General features: G+C 39.9%; 1 long non-coding RNA gene across 1 annotated transcript; it reads right to left on the reverse strand.

Annotated features, from left to right (window-relative positions):
• Nucleotides 1-2,756: 2,756 nt before the first annotated feature.
• Nucleotides 2,757-21,047, reverse strand: LOC116419582. The gene is made up of 2 exons (XR_004229832.1): nt 20,884-21,047; nt 2,757-3,012 (listed from the first exon to the last, which is right to left on the reverse strand). It is a non-coding gene; the product is annotated as an uncharacterized LOC116419582 (long non-coding RNA).
• Between the last annotated feature and the right edge of the window lie 2,752 nt (nt 21,048-23,799).

Raw genomic sequence — 23,799 nt, forward strand, 5'->3', positions numbered from 1 at the left:
CTGGCCTCTGCCTCTCAGAATTTCTAATTTCTTTTAATGGACAACTCAAATATCATCCCTATGAGGCCTTTCCTGTCACCGTTCCCCCTTCCCAGAGATGTTTGTATTTATCCTCCAAATTACTTGATACTTTGGGAGTTTTATGTGTGTGTGTGTGTGTGTGTGTGTGTGTGTATATATATATATATATATATATGTATATATATATACACACACACTTATAATCTCTTCTCCCATTAATTTAATAATTAAATCATTTAAATTAAATTAAAATGATTAAATTATTGAAAAATTAAATTTTATGAACCTGGATCCCATATCCAGCTCTAGTTTTTCTCCTGATTTCCAATGTCCCATTGTCAACTATCCATTTGATATTGAAAATTGGACGCCCTATAGGCATCTCAAACAGAAGCCATACCCTTTCCCCCAAATCCAATTCTTCTGAATTGTTCTATTACTTTTGAGGGTAGCACCATCATCCTTCCAATTATCTAAGTTTGCAATCCTGGTTTTGTCCTTGATTCTTAATTCTTTCTCACCCAATATATTTATTGCTGTTATTATTCAGTCATTCAGTTGTGTCCAACTCTTCATGATCCTGTGGATCATCTCACATATGTTCAATACTAGTTATACACATACATACATCAAAATAATATCCCCTGAGGCTGGATTTGAACTCATGAAAATGAATCTTCCTAACTCTAGACCCAATACTCTATCCACTGTACCACCCTCTCACCCCCAATTCCTCAGAATATCAGAAGATATTATAATTTTTCTGTTGCTGGAATAGCTGACACATCTCTCATATCTTTTCTCCCTCAAACTAAACAACTTTTTTTCCCCACTTGTAGACTTCCTGAACTTGCCTTATGAATTCATCTCCTGCTGATTCCATCATCACACATCACTGAAATAAAATATTGATGATAATTATGAACCTACATGGTGCATTGGTAGAACGTTGAACTTAAGAGTCTAGAAATCAAGAGATTAAATGCTAACTCAAACACTTCTTGGCTGTGTGACCCTGGGTATCATGTAGCTTCATTTTCCTCTTCTGTAAAATGGGGACAATAATAGCATCCACCCCACAATGTTGCTATGAGGATTAAATAAGATATCATATATGAAGGAGTATTTTGTTCATCTTAAAACACTTTTTAGCTGCAAACCTAAAGTGTTTGTTATACGGCAGTTAGCTATTATATCATCATTACAAATTAATGTTATTTACTATATTTTAAATTTATATTTCATATTCTTCACATAATGCAAAAAGTGAGTCTGAGAGAAAGTGAATTGTTTACAATCATGCAGCCCGTAAGAAGTGTCTCAATATTCAAACCCAGGACTCTGCAACTGTCAACTAGGACCTATAAGGGGGAGATTCTGGATGTTCTCTCCATCCTGGAAGAATGAAGCTGGGATAGCTGTGCTGACTGCAAAAGGCTGAGTGTTCCACCAGGATGGTGGGTGATCAGAGCATAGAACAGATGCCTTCTTAGAAAACAGAATCTCTTGGGAACCTTAGAAAATTTTAGCTGCAATAAAAGTTCCAAATGGAAAAGTCTTCCTTCTCTGCCTTCTAGAATATCCATTGTTCAGTCCCTGGAACATAGTAGGAGCTTAATCAAAGATTCATTGATCTGCAAAATGGGATGATGATATTTGTCCTACCAACTTCACCCAGTATTGTGGGCAAGATTTTTTTATAAGAAGCCCTACATAAGACTGAGCTTTTATTATTTTTAAACATTTTGTACAAATTGCCTTAAATATTTCAGGCTGAAGAGAAATAGGGGAGCTAAGTAGGTTATAAAAATAAACCTGAATTTAACACCTATAAGAAATATTTCCTGACAAGGCTTTAATGAAAGCAAAAATAGCTCTGAAGGAGCTGTTGTTGCTTCAGCCTGACTTATTTTCCAGTTCTAAATGGTCCCAGATTTGGGAGCACTCGGCTTAGTTTTCATTTCAGACTGAATAATTGCTTCCCGGATGCCCAGGGGTGTATTACAATGTTTTTTAGGGAAGATGGGCGTAACTTTCAGGAAGCCCCTCTAAATAATCCAATGAAAATCCTCCAATACCTCTCAGAAGCAGCAGCAGAAAGGGGTTGAATTATAACAAACTTCCATTTTTATAGCACATAACGCTTTTCTTTCTTCACAACCACCCTTTGAAATAGGTACATTAAGTACTGTTATCTCCATTTTGTTGTTTAGTCAATTTTATCCGACTCTTTGTGACCTCATATAGAATTTTGGAATAGTTTGCCATCTCCTTTTCCAGCTCATTTTACCAATGAGGAAACCGAGGCAAACAGGATTAAAATGGCTTTACCAGGGTCACACAACTGGTAAGTGTCAGAGGCTGGACTTGAACTCAGATCCTCCTGACTCCAGAGCCAGAACTCTATCCACTGTGCCTCATAGCTCCCCATCCTCATTTTACAGATGAGAAAACTGAAGCTCAGAGAAGTGACTTCATTCATGGTCACAGAATGAGAAAGTGTGATGACCAAAATTAGACCTTAAGTCTCTTGACTCCGATTCCAACACTTTCTACTAGACCATTATTGCCATTCAGACAGAGGAATTCTTACAGCACTTACCTGTGTCATGGAGAGTCCTTAAAGGAACGGGTTTGGTTCAAGTTCTTTTGTGGGTCCAAACTTACTCAAAATAACAACACAAGCCCCCACCAGTTCTTATAATTTTTGCCTTCGCAGTGAAAAGACACAGTTTAAACAAAAAGCATTTAATAGCAGGCGTGGTAAGATTTGAAATAGTACATCGCATCTCTTCACAAAACAAAGGGCTCACTTTCCTACAAACATGCATACAACCGGTGGGGACAATGGACATTTATAGGGATACACGTGGAGGGACAGTTTCACCTCTGACACTGAGGGACCACTGACTCGGATGATGTCACGCTGCTGCTCAGGCTATTCTCAGCATCTCTGATGGGTGTGTGTGGCTCCTTTGATCACCAAGGCAGCTAGGTGAGTGGACAGAGAAAAGATTTGAGTTCAAATGTGGCTTTAGACACTAATTAGCTGTGTGACCCTGAGCAAGTCACCTAAATTCTATGTACGTCAATATCCTCATCTATAGAATGGGAATAATTACACCACCTACCTTCCAAGGTTGTTATGAGGATTATGGGAGATACTACAAAGCACTTTGTTGTTGCTATTATTATTATTATCAATGGGCTTGCCCTTTACTTAGTACCACATCTCTGCTGTTCCAGGTCTCCTTTGGGCTGATTGCTCTGGTGAGCTCTGCTGGTCTCAGAGCCTACTTTGGCATCTCGGTTCTGCTAGATCAACATCAGCCTGCCAGGGCATAGTGTCTGAATTTGTTAGTTCTTTAGTCATAGCTGCCAGGAAGACCACTCCAAGCTAAGATGAGATCCTTCCTTTTCAACTCCCGAGTCCAAGGCAGGGATCAGAGCCTTCTTTTACAGACATTATGATCATTTCTGAATTCAATCCAGGTAAAATTCTTCTTTTTATTATGTATTTCTGCCAGTAACAAAGTCTGATGATTTTGTTACTCGATTTTGGCCAACAAAGACCTCATTGTCCCTACAAGCAGAGAGGATGGTTTTGGGGAAGTGGGTTCTGGGAAATCTACTTCTATGAGTGGTGGTTACTGAAGTTCTTAAAAGGCAGCAAACAGTAGAACCTGGTCAACAAACTGGGCTACAAAGCATGTTTCAGTGAAAGTAGGAAGAGTTCTCCAATGAAGGACCTCATGAGCTCATGGTGGTCTTAGAGACCTGGATTCTTCCTCATGGATAAGCTATGTTGTCTGTTAAGTTCAGCGACGATCAATAGTGAGTATTCTCAGCTGTATATTTCATGTCCAAAACTTCTTGAAGCCTTTCCTTTTCCAAAGAATGTACTCACTTCAGAGACCATGGCTTCTAATAACACCTTAGAAACAAAGGGATCTTTACCCTGATCCATCAAATAAATTTTGCTAGAGCAAGACCTGAGGTCCATGAACTTGCCTTTAAAAAAAACCACAACAATTCTAATTTAATATATTTTATTTCCTTATAAAATCATATGCATTTTATTTTACGCATTTAAAAACATAATCCAGAGAAGAGTATGATTCATCATAATATTCTATAAATTTCATCAGATTCCCAAAGGGGTCCAATTCACAAAAAAGCTAAGAATCCCTTTTAGAGTCATAGAACAATCTAATCTTAGAATTGCAAGAGACATTAAGGACCATCCAAGTCAGGAGTTCATCAACTTTTTATTTTGTATTCTGAATCCCTCTGGCAATCTGGCTAAGTTTTTTATTTAAACATTCCTATATGAAGGAAATGCTAAACTTCAGTTAAAACTTAATGAAAAAAAATACCCCTCCCCAGCTCACATTTATAGACCTTCTGAAATCTATCTACTGACCTCTGAGGTAGGGAGTGGAGAGGAGTTGGGACATGCATCCCCGGTAAGACTCTCTGATCTGGGAAATAGCTCTCTGAACTCTATCTCTTGCAACATAAAGATCCCTTTTGCATTCATGGCCTGACTAATATCAGTCAATCTCTGTTAGGTGATGGGAAACTCACTACTATTTGAAGTAACTCATTCTATTGTTGACAATTCTATTCATCAGGAAATTCTGTTAGAATCTGACTTCTAGTAGTGTCTATATATTAGCGTCTGTTCTTCCAAATGAATTGGCCTTGAAAATAATGTACCCTTGAACATGTTTGTAAAGGAGCATTTTTTTCCCCCAGAGAATATTTTACTGGATAGATTTTTTTTCCCTTTTGTGGTCAATTTGGTGCCTCCCGGGCATTAACGCTTGGGGAGGCCAATGACTCTGAAATATGGCATTAAGGAGGGCTCTAAAATGGGATCCTAAGAAAACTTGCCGGAATCCTTTGCTTTCCCTCTTTCTAACAAACATGGCTTTGGCGGGGGTGCTCTTGTTAGAGTGATTGGCAGCATCTCCTGCCTCCCTGCTCCATCAAAGCATAAATAATGTCCAGCCTTGACACAAACACAAAGGTTCATGCTCTCCCTGCTTTTCTGTGCCAGCCATTGGGAGATGCTGGTGCCCCTGGTAGGGTTATTGGCAGCAGTGCCCGCGTTCCTACTTCATAGAGCAATTGTTTTATTTCTGTGAGTATGATAATATTGCTCTGTTGTGGAGGCTACTTAATCCTTCTCTTCTAATTCCACACAAGGAAACAATTCATTCTCCATTTTCTTTTTTTTTCTTTTTTTTTTTATTTAATAGCCTTTAATTTACAGGATATATACATGGGTAACTTTACAGCATTAACAATTGCCAAACCTCTTGTTCCAATTTTTCACCTCTTACCCCCCCCCACCCCCTCCCCTAAATGGCAGGATGACCAGTAGATGTTAAATATATTAAAATATAACTTAGATACACAATAAGTATACATGACCAAAACATTATTTTGCTGTACAAAAAGAATCAGACTCTGAATTATTGTACAATTAGCTTGTGAAGGAAATCAAAGATGCAGGTGTGCATAAATATAGGGACTGGGAATTCAATGTAATGGTTTTTAGTCATCTCCCAGAGTTCTTTTTCTGGGTATAGCTAGTTCAGTTCATTACTGCTCCATTAGAAATGATTTGGTTGATCTCATTGCTGAGGATGGCCTGATCCATCAGAACTGGTCATCATCTAGTATTGTTGTTGAAGTATATAATGATCTCCTGGTCCTGCTCATTTCACTCAGCATCAGTTTGTGTAAGTCTCTCCAGGCCTTTCTGAAATCATCCTGTTGGTCATTTCTTACAGAACAGTAATATTCCATAATTTTCATATACCACAATTTATTCAGCCATTCTCCAACTGATGGACATCCATTCAGTTTCCAGTTTCTAGCCACTACAAAAAGGGCTGCCACAAACATTCGTGCACATTCTCCATTTTCTTAATCTTCCCCCCCCCATCTTTTTTTTGGATGGGGCTGCTATTCATTTGAACTAGAGGGAGGTCTGGGAGACACCTTCAGCCTCTCTTGACTGAACATAAATTCAGCTTTTCCTCCTGTGAAATCAGAATAGCTAGCATTTAAAACATTTAGTACTTTAAAATTTACAATGTGTTTTCTCATTTATTTGTTTTCTCGTTTGATCCTCACAACACTCCTGCAAAGTCAGTGCTGTTTATTTTACAATGCTCATTATTTTACATATGAGGAAACTGAGGCAGACAGCATTTAAGTGACTTGACTAGGGTCACTAATATGGAACTGAGGGTAGATATGATGTAGCATGTAATGGCAGTTTGCCATGTTATAGCCAGTGAGTTTGCTCCCTTTATTCTCTTGTGGACTTAGAATAATAAGGTTCATATAGATTTCCCTCACAAAGGAACATGCATCATTTCTGACCTTTCACTTGCTATTTTGTTCATTCTTAAAACTGGGCTGCAGATGAGGGAACACAGCCCCATGCCACAGGAAGGGAAATCTCACCATATTGTTGTCAGAGTGGATAAGCACAGGAGTGCATGGACTGGAAGAACTCCAACTCTCATGGTCCAGTTGGGCTCAAAAAGGCCCTACTCCTGGTTAGAGTCATTAACACGGACTAATGAAAGATTTTTAATAACTCAAGCTCTGCATGAATCTGGAGATCCTAGCACCTTGATAGGAATGCTGCAGGGAAATCAACTTTTACTTTTCTTCCTTGTCATTCTTCTGTCTTCCTTCTTTCCTTCTTGTTCTTTCTTCCTTTCCTCTTTCCCTCCTCCCTTCCTTCTTTCCTTCCTTCCCATCCTTCTTTCCTTCCCATCCTTTCTTCCTATTCATCTGTCCTTCCTATCCATCCTTCCTTCCTGTTTATGTCTTTCCTTCTTTCTTTCCTTCCTTCCTTCCTTTCTTCCTTCCTTCCTTCTTTCCTTCTTCCCCTCCTTCCTTCTTTCTTTCCTTCCTTCTTCTCCTCCTTTCTTCTTTTTTTCCTTCCTTCCTTCCTTATTTCATTCCTTAAAAATACAACATACTGTTTCACTTAAAGGTGTGATGTCCTTCAGGGCCAAATTCACTGCTGAGGAAAAGACAGACACACAAACGATTCCCAATGTGCTTCGGGTTAATGGATTATGTTGTTACATGTTAGGAGATGGGACTTTGCACAGCTGAGGGTCCCTCTCTGGAGTCTTAGCCCAGCAGTGAGGCATAATGCCAGTGACTATTCTGAAAAAAAGTTTAGAGATGAGTCCAGTCCATCCTACATCAAAAAGCCCCAATTCTTGTGCATGTCCCTATGGGCAAAATCATGGGATTTCTGAGATGGGACGGACCTTGGCAGTCATATTGTCCATCTTGTAAATGAGTGAGATTCCTTTCTACAACATAGCCATCTTGCAGCCATTTGATCTCCAAGGACAGTAAACATGCTACTTTCCCAGACATCCCTATCTGTTTTTAACATTTCTGATTGTTAAGAAGTCTCTTCTTCACATGACGGGTAAATCTGCCTCTCTAACTAGAAAAATCATTCCTGGTTCTACCAGCTGGGGTCAAGGCGAACAGTCCAAACCCCCTTTCATAGACCAGCCTTTTGAGTATTTGAGGAGAGTTATTATGGCTGCGTAAGAGTTTTTCTTCTTTAGGCTAAATGTTTCCATGGAAGCCCATTGACGTAGCAGAATTCAAGTTGTGGAAGGACCTCTGAAATGGATAACCACATTTTCCTGCACAGGAATCCCTTCTGCTACACAAGGGAGGCCGGAATCACAGAACAGGCTTCAATATGACTACTTCTAACTCCCTGGTCTTGTTCTCTTTAAACTTTATTCTCTTTCAGTTACCTGAAATATCTCACACACAAATGGAAAGCCTTCCCTTCTGCCACCATCAAACATTCTCATTTTCTTTTTTTTAAATTAAAGCTTTTTTATTTTTCAAAACATATGTGTGGACGATTCTTCAACATTAGCCCTTCCAAAATCTTGTGTTCCAATTCCCCCTCCCTTCCCCCACGTCCTCCCCTAGATGACAAATATCCCAATATAAAGCATTCTCTTTTTTAATTATTTTTCATATCTATGTGCTCCAATTGGATTCAAATGAAGGCCAGCCATTTTAAAGTTGTGAGACCTGGTGACCCCCTTTGGGTTTTTTTTTTTTTTTTTTTGGCAAAGACACTGGAGTGATCTGCCATTTTCTTCTCCAGCTCATTTTACAAATGAAGAAACTGAGGTAGGGTGGAAATGCTTTGCCCTGGTTTGTGCAGCTAGTAAGTATTTGAAGCTAGATCTGAACTCAGGAAGAGGAGCAGCATGGTAGAGCATAGTATAGTAGATGAACAGTGGACCAGGAATAGACAGCATTGGGTTTGAGTCCTGGCTCTGACTGATCCTCATTAGCTGTGACTTTGGGCAAACATTTTCCTTTCTTTGAACTACAATATCCTGCTCCATAAAAGGAGGATTATAGAAGGCTACAACCACTTGGCAAGGCTGTTGTGAAAGAAATACAGTTATGTAAAGGCACGCTGCCACGACAAATCTTTTAAGACAGAGTATGGAAGGAAAAAGTGCCCTGACTGTGCAGTATTGTATGATACAATAGAGTTTTGTATTTGTAGTCAGAGGTCTTGGGTTCAAATGTGACCTCTATCATTTACTATTATGTCATCTTGGGCAACTAAGTCACTTAACCTCTCTGGGTCTCAGTTTCCCCACTTGTAAACTGAGGAGGTTGGACTCAAATGTTCTTTAAAATCTTTCAAATTATAATTATCTGCCTGACATTTGCAAAGTGCTAAAATGTTAGGGTCAAATTTGAACCTCAATTTTCTTCTCTGTAAAAGGGGATGATAAAAATAATCTTTTCCCTCCATGGGTTATGGTAGGGAAGATGCTTTGTAGACCTTGATGCCTTAGCGATTGTGTACTTCCCTTCTTTTGCGGGGGAGGCTTGCTGTTTGGTGAAACTGTCTGTAAATGCCTGGTTTGGGGTCCTCTCTGCTAGGGGGCCATCACCCACTATGGGCATCAAGTAATATCAAAAGCAGTGGCAGCATCCAAGCAGTGATTAGCCACACAAATCAGGGTTTTATCTTCATGTGCCATTAATCCACCTGCCATCTGGTTAACAACATTTCCCCATTATTTCTTATTATTTCACCTTCCTAAACACAGAGAGGCATTCCACGGTATAGCTCAGCCCGTGGGCACTTCCTTCTCTCTCTCGATTCAGTCAGGGGACAGACTCACCACGTGCCCTTCAGGAAAAGCGCCGGGGAGAGCGAAAGTCTGAACGGTCCCCAGAGTTGGCTCTGGCAGCTGCCAGGCCAGCCACCTAGCACCCATTAATCCCTTCGGCTTGGTCTGGAGTGCATCTCTCCCAACGACGGACTCGGGCAGGAGCCTCCACAGACAGATGGTCCCTGGCCCGAAAGCGACTTGGCCTGTGCTCTGGCAAGTGGACGTGAAGGAGCTGGGACTGGGTAATTCAGCTGGTCCTCACGGTCCCAAGGGCCATGAGGACAGAGGTGGATGCCGAGGCAGGCAGAAGGCGGATTATTCAGCACACATTCAGAAAAAAGGCCATTCTTGGGCCCAAGGCCAGGAAGCGAGAACTGTGTGTTGACAACCGCTTCTCGCACTTTTCCTCAGCCCTTTAAGACTTGCTAAGTATTTTCATTCATGCATTCAACAATCATTAATCACTTACTGTGTGCTGAACACCATGCTAGGGAGATGTAATCATAATAATAGTTCATGTTTATATAGTAGCTTTATATATATATATATATATATACATATATATATATATAGTTATATAGTAACTTTAAAAATCTCATCTCATTTTACCCTCACACAATTCTGAGAGGTAGGTGCTATTATTCCCATTTTTACAGATGAGAAAGTTGAGACCGACAGAGGTCAACAAAGAATAGGTGTCTGAGGCCAGATTTGAACTCAGGATCTTGGTTCTTGACTTCATGTCCACACAAATGAAACATGATCTCTCATAAGGCAGGCGGTAGAAGTGTCATGAAGAGGAGAAGGTGACTGATTTCTAAGAGGTAAGGGCAATTCAAATCGACAACTATTGACTAAGAGCCTACTATGTGCAAAGCACTAGGAATACAAAGGCAAAACCAGTGCAGTCCCAGCCTTCCAGGAGCTTCCATTTTCTTGGGGTGGAGAGTGTAGCATGTAAGCAAGGAAAGGAAGCAAAGTGCACAAAGTGCAAAGCTTAGCTTCAAGATGGAGAGAATACCATGGTATATGTGTGGAGGGATTTGAAAAGGTCTCATGAAAAATCTCACCTGAACTGCAGGGGATGAGACATTTATTGTTTTGATATGGCCGATGAAATTTATTTTGCTGGACTATTATTTGTATTTGTTATGAAGATTTTTAAACTTTCTTTTTTATTTATATGTATGTATGTGTAAGTATATATATATTTCTATTAATAAAAATGAATGAAAATACAATGAAAAGAAAACAAGGGATTCTCCAAATGGCAGAGATGAATGTATTCCAGGCATGAGGGATCACCTGTGCAAAGCCACAAGGAAGATGAGGAGTGAAATGTCTACAGAAAACACCAGAAGTTCAGTGTGAATGACATGGAGAGAGCAATGAATGAAAATAATAATGAATGAAAATAACAAATGAAATAAAACCAGAAAGACGTGGGAGTAATAACGTGGAAGGCTTAAAGTGCCAGGCCGAAGATTTTTTGTGTTTATTTTAGAAGCAATAGGGGCCACAGAAGATTTTCAAGTAGGGAAGTGATACAGATTTATATTTTAGGAAAATTCATTTGGCAGTTTCATGGAGGTTGAATTGAGAAAAATTAGGTAACTGTTGAAATAGGTTAAGTGATTTTGGCCAATTTGTAAAAGTATCTGGGGGCAGCCAGGTGGTGCAGTGGATAGAGCACCAACCCTGAAGTCAGGAAGACCTGAGTTCAAATCTGTTCTCAGACACTTAACTTCCTAGTTGTGTGACCCTGGGCAATTCACTTAACCCCAATTGCTTCAGAAAAAAAAAAGGTATCCGAAGCATGCTTCTAGCTCAAACATCTTGATCCAAGATTCAGCATCCTATCTACCACGTTACTTTCACTTCCTACAGTAATATCTTATTCTCACTTAGCCAGTAGAAGAAAATCATTGTCTCAGGAGAAAAGGGTTTGCTATGCCCCTTAACAGATAGTTAATTAATAAATAGCTTTCCGGGATCAAATCGTGGTTTGATTTGGTTCCAGGATGTAATCTGATCTGGAGGTGATGGAGATCCCAGAAAGAAAATGTCTCTGTTGTTAGAGTAGTTGCTTCCCTGGACCTTGTGGGGAAGCCTTCAGGTTGATGGTGGCAAAAGTGACAGACAGAAGGAATTCCTTTGAAGTTTTCAGTTTTTTAGTCATCACCTCCACCCACGTCACCCCCCAACAGTGTTTCCTCCCGCTGCCCAGCAGTCATCCATGCTTTTGGAATAAAAAAGCAGGAAGGAGAGAGGAAGAAAAGAATTCAATGATGTATAATATGTCACCTTTTTTCTTTTTTTTATTATAACTTTTTATTGACAGACCTTTTTTTCTAAGGAATAAATAAAAATACACTCATAATAGGCACCTCAGAGCCTGGGAAACCCTTTAGTAATCGCATACATGCAATAAAGGCAGGAGTTTGAAATGCAGGATTGGGGCAGAAGATGATGACTCAAATATGGTAACATCTGGAATTTTTGTTCTTGCCTTTCCTCTTTTCTTTTTCTTTTTTTCCTTTCATTTTCATTGAAGCCCTCCCAAGTCATGGGGACATAGGAAAGATAAAAATTTTCAGATCTACTTGGTTCTTTTTAATCTGTTAGATGGTACGCTTGAAATATCTTTAAAGAGATACACATTGATAGGTAGTAAACATTTGTTACAAGGATTTACTAGACATTCATCAGAAAAAGGCATGGAAAAGAAATGTTGGATTGTACCAGAGAAAAGAAACAGTCAAATCCAGACTAAATGCTAATTTATATACTACAAATCCAGACTAAGTACTAATAAATACTAATAAAATTAGAATATATTCTAATTAGAGGCCTTCAAATAACTGGCTGACTATTCTTTGTTCCAATGGACCCAGGGGCTAATAGACTTTTTCTATAAAATAAGGAATTTGTATCAGTTTTCTTCTGATAATCCTTCCTGCTTGATACCTACGAGCCCAGGATCCTAGATGTCTATCTGAATCCTGAAGCTATAGCAGAGAGGAATTGCAAACTCTCAGGTCCAGCAGAGCTCACAAGACTGGCAGGGATATGACACCATCAAAAGATAGCCAATCATCAATCAATACATATTTATTAGATACCTACTATGTGCCGGGTATTCTAATGCTAGACAGAAACATCAGAGGCATTTGAATGGTCTCTATATACGGGCTCACATTTTCAGTATGTGAACATTCATATTCTCTAGGAACATCTACTTCTTTTCCTAATGGATGTTTCTTTGGGTGATAATATGCTTCAGGTTTATAGGAGAAAATATCATTTTGCCTTTTTTCTTATTGTATAAGTTCATGAAATGATTTTGCTTTCAATTTTATATATCCTCTGGATGAGATAGTAAAAGTAAATCTATTGATGGGGATTAATGAACTGCAGTTTTGACTTAGTAAGTCACTTAATCTCTGCTTGCCTTGGCTGTAAAATGGGAATAATAATGAATGAGAATGAACAAACGTGAGAATGAAATGAGATATTTGTCAAGTGGTTAGCATAATGCTTGGTTTGTAGGAGACATGTATAAAATGCTCGTTTTCTTTCTTCCCTCTCTCTCTCTTCCTCCCCCCTTCCAACAGGAGACATTCTTAGTTCACTTGGTTTTCTTCTCCTTATTTCCCACTTCTACATCTTCTAAAGGAGCATGCGGAACTGAAATTCTGGAGTCCAAGTTTGGTGGCTCCACCGGTCTTGAGGATGGAAATTTGTCAGAAGCATCTTTGCAGAACTTTTCCATCTCCTCCTCCTGCTCTATTATGCAATTTTCATTCTAATCCTTAAATGCTCTAGGAGTGATTTAGTTGTATGTCTTGCCAAGCTTTATTTATTCTTGATTTATCTTCTACTAATTTCTTTTATGTGAAATACTATTCATTATCTTCCAATATATTTTACTGTATGCTATTCTAACCTAGCATCATCTCTATTTGCCATATTTCTAAGGAAGTCATGTTTTCGGACTGAGATTTTTTTTTTGGTTTTTAAATTTTCCTCATTATGAAATTGATTTTATATCAATTAAGCTTCCATAGGAAGTTATCATAGCCTCTCTATTTTTTTCATATTCCGTGTTCACCACCACCAACTTTTTAAATAACTCATTGTTTCAGTTGCATATTATTTATTTTCTCATTTTTATTTTTTTGGTTTTGTACCAATTTTGACTTTTTGCAGTCTTTTCATAAGTTTATATTGGAATGACTCATATCAGTTATGTCATTTCCTGTCAAAATATAAGTTCTTTATTTGGCAATGTTATTTGTGATTCACGAAGTCAAGAGGCATTCAGTTCCTTTTTTTTCCCTTAAGAAAATTTATTTTTATTTATTCATTTTATTAAAGCTTTTTATTGACAAAACATATGCATGGGTAATTTTTTCAACATTGACCCTTGCAAAATCTTCTGTTCCAAATTTTCTCCTCCTTCCCCTCCCCCCCCCCCCCCCCCCATGGCAGGTAGTCCAATACATATTAAATATGTTAAAATATGTTAAGGCATTCAGTTCTTCAATCAAAAATTATTCATCATATGTAATTCTAAAGCTTCTGTAAAGCTTTATCATATAATTTGAGCCATATTTTATGGTATAGTTCTAACTTTTCTCCCTTATTTCTTCATTAAAGTTATCAAATTTACGTGTCAAGTTCATTTGGAGGGTCATAATTGAGTTCTTCTTAGAATTTCTTTTCATCCTTTTTAATAGATATTGGATACATAAGCTACAATTATTTTGACAAGTATGTCTTGAACACTGTAGTATAATTTGGATAAATATCCCATTTAAAAACATCCTTTATTTCCTATGGAAATATGATAGAACCAATTTAATCAAGGCTTATTTGCTTCTCCAAGGAGACTATGCTCTATTCTATCACTTAGTTACAGCTTCTTTCTTTTGAGAGAAGTCAAGACGGATTCACTTAGCTCTTGTGCTAGTATTTGTCCACTGGCTGGTCAGTGGACAGTGACATATTTAGAGTATCAATAGTCAAGGTCAAGTTTATAGAAGACTTAAAGATCATGTGAATTTCAGAATCCTGTTCCCACTCTGTCATCTTCAGTACGAAAGCAGAAAGGCACTACAAGAGACAGAGGGTCGTTTGTTATTTCTCTTTATTTTAATGGTTTGCCACGATGAAATGGATTCCTTCTCAAGTGGCCGGCCTTTCTTCATCCCTCTAGTATGAGACTCAGAAGCAGACTGTATTCAGATCCTCACTAGCATGGTAGAAGCTTATATTCCACTAGCATGGACTTTAAAACCCAAGTCTCCTCTGAGCCATGAGAGGTATCAGGGTAAGGTTTTCTGAATGGCTACAAATAATATTGACAAATCAAGATTTATTGCTCAGCTATGAACTAATTTTATGGACATAAGCACATATCCACCTTTTTTCAAAGCAAAATAACGCTCCTCTATATGTGTTGTCTCCTCTATTGGAACGTAAGCTCCATGAAGGCAGGGACTATTTCCACTTCTTCATTTGTCTCCCTACCACTTAGCATAGTATCTACTACATGATAAATACTTAATTTTTAAAAAATTTATTCTTTCGGAGACTCTGTCTCCTTATCTGTAAATGAAGGGTTTTGACTCAGATCCTTGAAGACCTACTTGTGTAATATTTATAAGACTATAGATTAAAGGCTGGAAGAGACTTTAGAAATAATCTAGTTTAAACCCTTCATTTTACAGATGAGAAACAGAAACCCATGGAAGCTAGGTGATTTGCCCAGATGTTAGTAATTGGTAGAGGTGGGGACCCAGTCAGGGTCCTCCAGCTCTAAAATCAGTACTCTCTCTATTGTAGCACGTCCTCTGAACCAGCTTAGAGTTGGAAAGGATCTCGGTGATCCCCTGGACCTTTCATTAAAATGATTTTCCACAAGACTCTCCTCTTCCCTTTTGCCTCCATATTCTACTTCATAGTTCTGGGTTTGCTTATTAGGCTTTCAAGGGGCAATTGAGTTCTCATGGAATGGAGGCCACTTTTCCCCCCAGAAACATTGGGCTCCCCCCTGGGCCTTTATCTGCTCTCCAGGCATTTCAGGACAGACCCTCTCATGTGTCAAAGGGAGATCTCTGCCATCTCTCAGACAGCCAAGTCTCTGAGTTCCACAGACCCAGAACAGAGGTGTGGGACTGCCTGGGGGGAGAGGCTCACAAAATGATATTTTTGCAAAGCACCCGAGTGAATGTTTTTTTACCCTCTAAATATGCAGAGACACTACAGCAAGGATCACAGGTTTGTCCTGGTGATGCAACCAACAACACTTAATTATCAGTTCTCCAAGCAAATTAGGTGAGAAAATTACTTGTCTTTTTATATTTATTTTATTTTCTAAAAAGAATTAAAGGAAGAGAACAAATCTACCACCACATGCAGTTCTTCCTCCAGATCTCTTTTTCTCTCTTTTTTTCCCCTTTCTTTAGCAATTAGTTCTGTCTCTTCCTTCTCTGTGGGGAAAGTACCAGAGTGGCTCCGAATGCTGTTTCTTTAAGGAATCCATTGGCTCTGTCTGATGGCCGAGGAAGTAGCCTGGGTTATTTCCAAAGGTTGACAGCAGGGAGGAGGGGGAGAGAGAGAGATGATCCATCTAAGTGCTCCTCCCTCCTCTCCTTCCCCCTGAGAGGAGGTACAGCCATAATCCTCCAGAGCTCCCATCGTGGTCCAGCTCTCATGAGATAACATTTGTGAAAGATAAGATGGTCTCTGAGGTTTGGTTTGGTTTTTTAGCTCCGAGCCTGAGATTTCACATGGTTTTATTGTGAATCTCCTTTCCAGTTCCCATTTCCCTTGGGATCTCCACTGGAAGAGCCTTCTCAAACCGATTCACTGGGTGATCATTTAGGAAGTTTCTACCTGGTTCCAGCTCTTTGCAAAAGTCTTTCCATGGTCCCAACGTCCCCCCTGAAACAAAGACCCATCTCTGTAATGCTGATATTCCTCTGATGCTATTGTACAGTTGTGAGGACTGACAATCTCTGGAGAATTAGAAAGAAAGTGCTTACTCAGAGAGACCCACCGGAGGTGTGAGCAGTATCTAACAAGAAAGGCATGATGGAGAATCAGTCAAGCCTGTTATCAGAGATATTTACACTGAAAAAAGAAAAAGGGAAAGACGGTCACGTGGCAAAAGGAAGAAACCTTTTTAGAAGTAGACCACCTACCGGCTCCCCAGAATGAGACAAAATTGGGGGAGACACCCGCAGGCTCTCCTTGCATCCAAACAGTGAGAGAAGGAGACAAAACGAGAACTGCTGCTCTGTAGGCATGGGTGAGCTGCAATCTGCTCTGCTGGAGGGAACGTTCCCAGGACGGAGATTGCAGACCCACTGTGGTATTTGCCAAAGAACCAGACCCCAGGCAAGGCATTTGGGATACAAAGATGCAAACAAAACAGTCTCCTGCCCTTGCAGAAGGTGATATACAACATATTCATAATTATGTAAATGCAAAGTCTTCTGCAGGAGTGGGAAGAATATTAAGTGGAGGAAGGAATTAGCAAAGGTCCCATATAGGAAGGAGAACATGAGATGAATCTTGAAGAATGTGAGAGCTTCCAGGACATGGAGATGAGAGGAAGACATTGCAGCTTGGGGGACAGCTGGTGCAAAGGTCCGGAGGTGAGACATGCTCAGAATTGCATTCATCTTCTACCCCGACCTGCTACTCTCACCTCCTAATTTCTTCATGCCTGTAAAAGAGAGCACCCTCTCCTCAATCAGGTTCAAAAACCACCGAGTCCTCCTTGATAGTTTGCTCTCTTTCCCTGCGCCTTCTCCTGTTCCTATCGCTGACTAATCCCACCGAGGCCATCGTGGCTGTTCTGAACATGAAATCTCATTTGTTTTCATGTGTGGATTAAAAAAGGGTCCCTGGGCCCTTTTCAAAGGCTCATAGGAACTCACTTCTGCCAGCCAAGTTTCCTACGTCCACACAAATGATTCTACAACCTGGAAGTGGGGGAAAGGGGTCTGGGGGCCCTGAAAGGTTGGGATGGCTCAGGGTCAGTCAGTCACAGCAGAGGTAGGATGTGGGTTCTCACTGACTACTCCTAGGCCGACCTGACTCACCTTACCCTTCATCTGTTCCATCTAACCAGGTCTGCTCATTACCTCCTCCTCTTTGCTCTCCTCTCCCTTTCCATGCCCTTTACTCCATCACACCCCAGCTCCCTTGTTCACTTTCTTATCTACCGAATGCCTTTTCTCAAAGGTCCCATTGGCTCTTGCTCCTCCAGGAGCCCTTCCCTGACTTTCCCGCCTGCAACCGACTTTTGTCCTCAGATTTCTCACAAGGTTCAGCCTGGATCTCCTTTGCCTTAATCACCATTTCCCTAGTATTATAGTTAGCTAGAGACACTAATTATATTGTATAAATAAATATATAAAAATAAATATTATATAGGTATATAATGTATAATATAATTATTTGGGTATCCTTTCTTCCCATTGGACTATAATCTCCTAGAGAACAGGGTATATGTTAGATCTGTCTTCACACCTCTTAGCTATGGGATCCATATTTGCTTAATTGAAGTGCATCCCTAGGTGAGGGCAACAGCTAGATAGGTGGTTGTTCTGCCCCGTGGTGCCAGAGGGCAGAACTGAGAACAGTGGGTAAAAGTTAACAAGAGACACATTTAGACTTTATCTCGAGGAAAAACTCAGTAATTTGAGCAGTCCAGAAATTAAATGGGCTGCCTTGGAACAGTATAGGTTCCCTCTCATTGGAGGCCTCTTAGTAGAGGCTTGTTGACCACTTTTCAGTGCTGTTAGAAAGAGGATTCGTATTTGTGGGTTGGACTAAAAGCCTCCGAATCTCCTCCCAAATCTAATTTTTTAAATTCCATTTAATCCTCTGGGGTCGTTTCCTCTTCCACGATGTGGACAAGATAGTGAATCTGTCTCCCTGGATCCTAGGGGCCGGGTGCCCTTGTCTTCTGTGCTAGTCATCCTCACTTAGACCCCCTCTCCCAAATACCACTTGCACAGTGCTAGGCACATTGATTTAGTCTTCTTCCAAGGGGATTTGTCCCTGGGGTCCTCCTGAAGGGTGGTCTAAGTTCTTTGAGTGGATAAGCCCCTTAGCATGCTGAGTTCTACTAAGGCTATTTTCTTATTGTCCTCCACTCAAACCCCATTTTACCCCGAGTTGTCATTTATTGAATGGAGATGAGGTTAGAAAACCTGTGGTTGAGGCCTTTTGGTTGTGGGATCCTCCTCTAAATATCTGGTACCACAATAACTTGAGTGTACTCCAGCCATCATTCTGCTCTTAGCATTCTGAGAATCCCAGTCCTCAAGGTGGCCATTCATTAGCTTAGCATTAATTGAAGGCCAAAGCTCTCTTTGTGGTTGTCAAGTATCAGGCAAGTTCCTTGGCTTGGATTTCAGACCCTTACTAACTGGAGGAGCTTCCTAGATTTTCCCTTATAAAAGGCTGGGAGGGAATACTATGTGGATTCCAGGCAGAGTGGATCATTTGCCATTCCCCGTGTCTGAACTCACACTTTCCCAAGTCCAATTTGCCCTCCTTCCTTTTTTCACCTTTTGAATTTCTGCCTATCATTGAAAGCCCAATTCAAATGTCAACTCTTCCATGATGCCTTCCCTGATTCATGGCTTCATTTGTTACTCAGAGTCCTTGTAAGGGAATTATTGAAAGTATCAGGAAGGTCTTTGGTAAATAAGAAAACTCTGGTTGATGTAGGTTAAGGGACAAACCCAGAGCTTAACATGGCAGAGTCTGGACTAAACCCAAGCCTTCTGAGATCGATGGGGGCTCTTACTACTATACCACACTGTTTTTGTCCCCATGATTTGGGATCTCGGACAGCCTAATGAGCTAGTTGGGAAGGGAAAACAAATTCAAAGACAAACTATAAGCTATTTCAGGGCTATACAAGGTATATGCTTAAATTTGGTCAGGTAAACCCTTGTATCCTTAGCCTTACATCGAGTATATACCTTGAGAGCAGGGAGGATACATGCTGACATACAGCAGGTGCTTAATAAATGCTTGCCAAATGAACCTTTAAATAAATAACTGAAGGTAGGTCAATAAGGAGAAGAAAAATAAGAATTTTTCATCAAAAATCTTAGGGAGAGAAATTTAGGATTATTGAACTGACCTTTGATGTTACCCAGTTTTAGATTCTTAGAGCTAGAAATTGGTCTAGACCAGTCCTTCTATTTTAATAAAGGAGTAACTCAGAATTAGGCAAAGTCACATAGCACCGAGGAACCGATCTGGGTCTCAAACTTGGGTCTCCTGAATACCAACCCAGTTTTTTCCAGATCCCATGTAGCATGTGAGACACTGTCCAGCGTTCTTTCTGGAGTCCAGGCCCTGTTCCTAGACCCTCTTGGAATTTTACTTTGCCGTCCTATGACCACCAAACACTTGACATTTATCATGAGAGGTCTGAGCTATTCATTTGACAATTAAACATCCTCTGGGGGCATGCTGAGAGCTTGGTATTTGTGTTTGTGTTTTTGGTCCCAGTCCCTGGGTTACCAGGGGTTACCAGGTAACCCTTTGTTTCCCTGGGTGCTTGCGATGTGATGCTTTCTCAGCTTGAACATGGAACCTAGCGTAGGGGGCACAGCTTGAATTCTGGGAATGATTAGGGGAGAAAAGAGGAGGAATTCATCTTACTTTCAGGGAAAACTTCATTTTTACTAGGAACTGCCAAGATGAAAGAAATAACTAAGACAGATCCTCCAAATCCAAATAATTGTATTCCCTTTTCCATCCATCTTTTCTAGAAACGCCAACAGAATAAGCTTCATAAAGTACCACATGCATTATACCATTTCCATGTTAAAACAAATCTTTAATAGCTTCCTGTTAGTTATAGAATGACATCCCAACTGGCTCCAACCTATCTTCCTAGTCTTATTTCTCGTGGCTTCCCAGAAAACAGTCCAACGCATTATTTTGAACGTGAACCAGACTCTAAGTGCCTTGAAGTCAGATTTTGGATTTGCTGCATCTTTGACCTTGACACCAGGTTCTAACAGGTAAGAAATCTGCCCTGGGAGAGCACTTCTCTCTCAAGTTTTCCATTTGGCTACTGTAATCCTCATGGCACCATATTTACTGGGATTTATCCAAACCTTGTCCTTATTTTGCAATTTTGTCTCATAAAAAATTTAACATCAGATGCAGGAGAAGATATATTTTTATGTCAAGAGCTGTTATTTCATAAGAGTTGGGACACTAAATGTAAAAACTTCTTTCAACCAGTACAGACTGGTACCTTAACTGTGATTTACAGTCTTAGAGAGTTGCCAGGGAAAATTGAGATTAAATCAATCAACAAGAATATACTGATCACTTACTATGTGCCGGACACCATGTTAGGCACTGGGAAGATAAAGAAAGACAAAATTGAAATAGTCCCTACCTCTTCAAAGAGCTTAGATTATACCAGGAAAAATAATGTAAAATGCTAAACATTATTTCAGGTGCAACTGTATCTCCATGAATACCCACATAAGACTGTCCCTGTCTTATGAACTTGTAATAAAATGGGGAAGAGGAAAAGACCACATCAAAAAAGAAATTAAAAAGGAAGAGGCAAGGAAGAAAGTACCTGGTATGAGGGGTATGGTAGAATCCAGTCCAAGGTACATGACAGAAAAGGAAGAGTTGACTGACCAAGGAGTTTTTCTTTTTAATGCAAGCTTTAGGATGAGTTCTTTGTTCTGCTCTTCAGCCTTCCAATCAGAGTACAGAAGGAACTGAAGGTACTGATGAGATAAATATCAAAACTGAGTAAATCTCCTAGAATGAGAAGTTCCTTGGGCGATAAGGTTACCTGGGAACCTGATTATGATGCAATCCAATTTAAGGAGTGAAGCTGGTGGAAAAGGAAATGTCTGAGAGCACAGAATCAAAGGCATGGAGAAAAGCTCAGATCTTCTTATTCCCTGCACCCCAACAAGTGAGCAGGAAAGTATCAGTAACCATGAACCCACAGATTTCTCTAATACTACAAACATTTGGGAAAAATCTGTTGGTATGTTAGTCATCCCTGATGATGGCTAAATAGGAAATAAACTTTCCTGCCTGATTTTGTACAACAAAAAACATCTTTCAGTTTGAAAGGCAGATAATAGGAGAGCCCACTGTGTGTTACTGATTTATTTTAAAAAGAGGCATTTCATTTTGTATGGCAAAATCTTACCTTAAAGGCTCTCCTCCACATATGTCAAAATCATCAAAAGATTCCTTGAAAGATACAATGGAATACTGTTTGACAACTCTCTGATTACAACTATCAAGTGAGCCATAAACAGGGAGACATCTATTTGCCAAAGGTTTTGTCCCTGTCATGGAGATTGCCCAGTGCAGAAGCCAAATGAAAAAGGGATTTTTCTAGAGAGGAGGCTCCTGTTTATAGGAGACATCACCAAGATGTCTATATCAAGCCGTGGAGCACTATAAAACCTTCTCAGGGAGATCCATGATCACTCAAAGGAACTGACTGCATCTCCATATGGTAAAAGCAAGCTGAATAAAGGATGTGTATCATCTCAACTTTGATATGAAGTAAAATGAACAGAATGCTGGTCTATACGCAATACATAGTCTTGAACAGGTAGTGAGCATGGCGAATAGACCGGGCCCGAAAGTGAATAAGAGAATTTGTTGGATAGGAAATCATACAATAATTTTTATGAACTCAAGCTTTGAGAAACAAAATCTTATCTATTCAACATCAATATTCTGACAATGCTGGATTGGAAGGTCATAGACTATCAAACTTATGGACCACTCAAAGGGCAATGGAGAAGCATGTGCTAAGTGTGAAAAGACAGACTTATCAAGAAGCAATTGAGGAAGAAGAACAGTATAAAAGATTCTATCAGAAATTTGTGATAGGAAAAGATAAGCTGGTCATGAAGCAAAATCAAATCCATCAGCTCCATCATTACAATGTGAAGGGATGTATAGAAGATGCCGAGTGGGTTGAGGGGACTTTCTGGTTAGGATTTTTAGGAGGATGTGAGCAAGAATTGCAAAGGAAGGGCAGGTAGGAATAGGTTGGATTCTCTGCCACTAGAGGTAGCTCCCACTTCCATGAAGTTTCAGATACAAGAAAAACAATGTAAAAAGTGAAGATCTCAACAAGTTAGAAATGCACAATTGTTATTTTAGCACTTTTAATAAAGGCTTAAGACAGATATATAGAGCAAGAATACTCTACAGTTTCACTCAAGGATCCACAGCTATGGGCGCTCCAAGTTGTTTGGCTCATATGACAAGAGATGGCTTCTATAGAAAGCAGCGGGTGATTACAGCCGTTAGGCAGAGTTCCTGGCAAGAAATAAACAGCTTCTGGAGCAGTAGAGTAGACTCATAAAAACAAGTTTACCAAGTGTGAGTTAATGTCAGTTTTTCTAAAATTCTTCCTCTCTAGGAAGCCTGACTCATCTTGGTAGCTATAAATGGATGGAACTTATCCTGTTTTGGAACCCAGATCAACCTCAACTTCATTTCTATACCTGAAGTCTCACACTTCTATTTAACATTTAATGGGATGTCTGTCTGTGTGCTTTATTAGCTGCACATGTCTGCATCCTTTTAAAAGGAAATCTAGCGGTGAGGTTGTCCATTTCATATTGGGAGTTCCCAGAAGGTAGGGGTCTCCATGCCTGCTCACTGCCCCCATCCATCACCTTCCTACAATATTTAGCACAAAGTTGGATTCAAGTGGGATAGATCTAGTGCAAAGGAAAGAACATTGAATTAAGAGTTGGAAGACATAGCTTCAAATTCCACTTTTACCGTGTACTACACAGTGATCTTTGCAAGTCACTTAATCCCTTTCATTCTCAGTTCCTTATCTGTAAGATGAGGGGGTTTCCCAGCTCTAAATCAATGATGTTAGGATGCTTTTGGAAGATAGTAGCTTTTAAGTCCTAAAAGAAGGCTAAATACTTACACAATGCTTGGCCCATTAATTGGGGAATGGAAGAGGAAGGATGTGGGAGTGGGGTTGTTAAACAGATTAATAGTTAACATCTAAATAAATGATTGGTGTAGCTGGGTGGCACACAGTGAATACAGTGTGGTCCTGGAGTTGGGAAGCCAGCTTTGTAAGCTCAAATCTGTCCTCAGACACTTAACTATGTGACCCTGGGCAAGTCACTTAACCGTTTGCCTCAGTTTCCTCATCTGTAAAATGAGCCAGAAAAGGAAATGGCAAATTATGACAGCATCGGCAGGGGAAACCCCAAATGGGGTCGAAGAGTCAGACGTGACTGAACAACAACGAAGTGATTAAATAAATATTTCTTCCTTTCAACTGTTTAGTCAAAACCAAAATTAGCCAAGGCCATATGGGGGGGGGGTATCAGATTCCAGGTGTGGAAACTCCTATCCCCAATGTTTGTGAGTCACTTGCCTGTGACAATTTTAGAGAATCCCACAGAGCACTGAACACTTAAGTAGCTTTTTCCTAGTCACCCAGTCAGTTTGTGTCAAAAGTAAGCCCTGAATCTAT

Source organism: Sarcophilus harrisii, chromosome 5 (assembly GCF_902635505.1).
Source record: "Sarcophilus harrisii chromosome 5, mSarHar1.11, whole genome shotgun sequence".
Classification (NCBI taxonomy): Eukaryota; Metazoa; Chordata; class Mammalia; order Dasyuromorphia; family Dasyuridae; genus Sarcophilus; species Sarcophilus harrisii.